The sequence below is a fragment of the Lathyrus oleraceus genome, chromosome 3 (assembly GCF_024323335.1).
Source record: "Lathyrus oleraceus cultivar Zhongwan6 chromosome 3, CAAS_Psat_ZW6_1.0, whole genome shotgun sequence".
In the NCBI taxonomy this organism is placed as follows: domain Eukaryota; kingdom Viridiplantae; phylum Streptophyta; class Magnoliopsida; order Fabales; family Fabaceae; genus Lathyrus; species Lathyrus oleraceus.
The window spans coordinates 23,410,038-23,414,174 of record NC_066581.1 but is presented as its reverse complement, the minus strand read 5'-3'; the positions used below and the strand labels follow the sequence as shown (position 1 = coordinate 23,414,174).

At 38.7% G+C, this 4,137-nt stretch overlaps 1 non-coding gene across 1 annotated transcript; it reads left to right on the top strand.

The window, feature by feature from the left end:
* The first annotated feature begins 895 nt into the window (after positions 1-895).
* On the top strand, positions 896-1,001 carry LOC127134000 (small nucleolar RNA R71). The gene has a single exon (XR_007807784.1). It is a non-coding gene; the product is annotated as a small nucleolar RNA R71 (small nucleolar RNA).
* Positions 1,002-4,137: the final 3,136 nt, after the last annotated feature.

Genomic DNA, 4,137 nt, shown 5'->3' with positions numbered 1-4,137 from the left:
GGTTTTATCTGGTTTTTGGTACATGGCAGGGTTTTGGAGTCTTGGATCTACTGGTCCGTCTATTTCTTTTCCACTCCTCAATAAAATGGCATTTGCATGCCCTTTTGGATTAGGTTGCGGCTATCCGGGAAATGTTCCAGGTGGAGCGGCTGTAGATGCTTGATGTTGAGCCACTTGTGAAATCTATGTTTCAAGCATTTTATTGTGGGTGGCTAAGGGGTCTACTTTGCTCGCTAGTTGTTTGAGTTGCTCGCTAGTATGTATGTTTGGGTTCAAGAAGTCTTTGTTTGTTTCAACTTGGGTAGCTATGAAGCTTTCCATCATTAATTCATGATTTGACTTCCTAGGCATGTTAGGAGCATTATTAGCTGGCTTTTGATATCCAAGCGGAACAGCTGGTTCTTGGCCAGGTGCACACAGGGTGTTGTTATTCTTATAGGAGAAATTAGGATGGTTTTTCCATCCTGGGTTGTAGGTATTCGAATATGGATTTCCTTGTGTGTAGTTTACTTGATCGGTTGGGACTCCTGCTAATATCTGACATTGTTGTGCAGTGTGTCCAGGATTTCCACATAACTCACAGTTTGGAGTTACAGCAACCACGATGGCTGCGGGTGGTATGGTCAAGTTATCTAATTTTTGAACAAGGGCATCTACCTTTGCATGAACATGGTCAAGGCTACTGATTTCATACATTACACCCTTTGTCTGGGACTTTTCTACTGGAGTTCTTTCACATCCCCATTGGCAATGGTTTTGGGCCATGTTTTCAATGAGTTGATAGGCTTTGTCGTATGGCTTGTCCGTAAGTGCACCGCCCGCGGCAGCGTCTACTGTCAGTCTTGTGTTATACAATAGCCCATTGTAAAATGTGTGAATGATCACCCAGTCTTTGAGACCATGATGTGGACATATCCTCATCATGTCCTTGTATCTCTCCCACACTTCGTAGAGAGATTCTACATCTTTTTCCTGAATCCGTTGATTTGAGCTCTCAGCATAGTAGTTTTGCTCGGCGGAAAATATCGGGAAAAGAAAACGTTCTTCAGTTCTTCCCATGTTGTAGCGGAGTTGGAGGGAAAGGATTGCGACCAAGCCCAAGCTCTATCTCTTAGTGAGAAAGGAAAGAGGTGCAGTCTTATCGCATCTTAAGATACACCATTCGCCTTTATAGTATTTGCATACTGCACAAAGTTGGTCAGGTGTTCATTAGGATCATCCGTAGGATTTCCAACAAATTGATGTTGTTGGACGGCTGATAATAGTGAGGGTTTCAGCTCGAAATCGTTTCGATTGATAGCGGGGGCAGCAATGCTGTTGTGAGGTTCTTGTTAGGACGAGGTAGCATAGAATTTAAGAGGACGATTCTGTGGTCCTTCTTCAGCCATGGTTGGTTTTTCTTCTGGTTTAGGAGGAGAGAAGATATCTAGAATATCGTACTTTTGTTGATATTCGTGTATTCGGCGTCTTACGTATAAGAAACGCTCTAATTCTGGGATCGGTGGTGCTAAGTTACCTCCTTATGAGCGAGTACTTAGCATACAATCAGCGAAATAAGGGAGAGTAAATTAGTTATTATTTTTACCTTAGTCTATACCGTGCAACGAAAGAATCGCACGAGTCGACTAAAACAGGTCCCCGGCAACGGCGCCAAAAACTTGATTCTTGTCGTGACTATATATAAAATGTAGTCTATCGGGTACTTGACTGTAAGTGCACAGTCCAGTCGCTTTAGTTTTAAAAGATATCGATCCCACAGGGACCTATGGTCAAACTAGTGTTGCTAACGTCACTATGTTTAGCTAAGGGAATGATTAATAGAAGTTCGAGTGCGGAATATTAAATCTAGGGGAAATTTAGTTTTAAGAAAGAATTGATGGAAAGAATCAGTATTCAACGCATTAATTGTCAGGGATTCGATAAGTCACTGGTGAATAGTTTAAATGCTAAATATCTCTCAGTAGAAAATATTTATTTAAAAAGCTTTATCTCACACTCTTGTGATTGTTGATTCGGCCTATAGCTTTAAGTCAGAATGTACGCTCTCGCTGTCCATTTGAAGTTAAAATTACTTTTTGAAAATAAATAAGTTCGAATTGCTTTTAAAGTTCTCTCGCTGTTTTAAAACTCAATGCCTAATTTTTACTATCCAGCTCGAGCTTCACGCTCTCGCGATTGTTGGTTCTCACCTTAGTTAATTTCCCACTCTCGTGGCAAAATCGTATTAAATAGCTTCTCACGCTTTTGTGATAAAGTTAATTAAATTTAAATTAAAAATCTCAGCCTAAAAGATTATTTGAGAAAAAGGGTTTTCACCAATTATTATTAAATCCCATCTTATTAAAGTGTTACATACCGATACCGGTAATTTAGCCGGACATGTTAAATAGAGCAAACATGGAGCATAAATAGATTAACATTGCGGCAAACATAATTATAATAATAACTGGGAAATAATAATAATAATTTAATAAAAACCTGGAAATTGAAGTAACAGAGTATGGAGAATCTTGGAGTACTTGAGCAGTCCTCCACAAGCCGGTAGGATTCTGCTTCTTCGATACAATTGCTTACTAACATTAAATAAAGTGTAGTAGTTCGCCAGTGTAGGAAACTGTAAGACCCCAATTTTGGCCCTAAGATCCCTCATGGCATCATAACATTGCATTTGCATAGCCTCAAGGATCTTCAGCATCTTGGTTCCCTTTGCCTTTGGGTGGGATCTCTTGTGAGTGGTTTGAGATCACCAAGCATGCTTGAATTGTATATCATTTCTTTTCTCATTTTGTTTACTAACCAAAAGCACAAAAATACGTCACTAACATCTTTTGTTTTGTAGCTTGAGCAATCACAAGGTCCAAAGCTTCTAGGAGATCATTGGTACAAAGACATGGGTCAAGAGGAGATGATAGCAAGCATGGAAATGGTTCCCAAAGTTCTCATCCATCAAATATGCCTCCCTAGTACCTCAATGCATCATTTTGATCAAAGCAAATCAAAGGGTTTGAGGTTTGTTCCCTAGAGAAACCCTAATTCATCTATGCACCACAATGCCTTGCTCATGAAGCAACCTCAGCCCATGATCAAATACAATCAAGGGAAGTTCTTTAACTCATCACTCCATGCATATTTGAACTTATTTGAGTGTCCTCAATCATCAATTCATCAAGATATGAGTTGTGGACTTGAGAAGTTGATCAGTTAATTCATCTGACTATTTTGAAATGCACTGAGACCTAACGTTTCATGTGTTAGTCAAATGGAAATGGTTCCAAAAGCAAAAATCCTCTTAAGGACAATATGAACAATTTTAATGTTCATCAAAAATTTATTTGAAGCTTGGAAGGCCATCTGCCATTCCAATACATTATAGGTCATTTTGACTGAAACCCTAATTGTGGGTCAGCTTCCCAAGGACATAACTCATTCATTTTTTATGATTTTGAGGTGGGGTAAAATTCATTGAAGAGCTTAAGATGTATAATTCAAATGTTATGTTGTACAAAATTTCAAAATCTCAAAGGAAATACATGTGATAATGCAAGACATTATAGGTCCTTTTTGACCAAATGCATTAAAAGGAAAAAAAGTCCAACTTCAACTGCCCATAACTCTTTCATCAAAACTCCAAATGGTGGAAAATTTAAGTCCATTTTGATTGTCTTGAAACGATCTACAACTTTGACGTTGGAGGTTTTTCCATTTGAAGCCTGCATCATCAAAACAGAAGGGCTTGAAAGTTGGCCAATTTTAGAAACCTTGCCTTGACATATCTTGCACCTTGCACTTTAAACTCAAATTTCATAAATTTCCACACTTCAAATGAGTTTTTGTCCAACATAACATTTGTTCCTTATACAAAGACCTTTCCAACCATTATCCATATGCCTATGTTTGGATTTTCTAAATGGTACTTTCGAAGAGATGATTGTTTAGGTACAAATGAAGAATTCACTTGAAAACTTGGTGCATAAGCAATTGCCTTGCAAAGTCACACGTCCAATTCCATTTGGTTGATGCTCAGAATTCATTTGGCATTGTTTTTGGGCCTTGTGCATGATCATGCAAGCCCATGCAATGAAGCTTCACATGCCATGCACACGGATTATTTCACACTCTCCTTGCCACTTCCTCTAT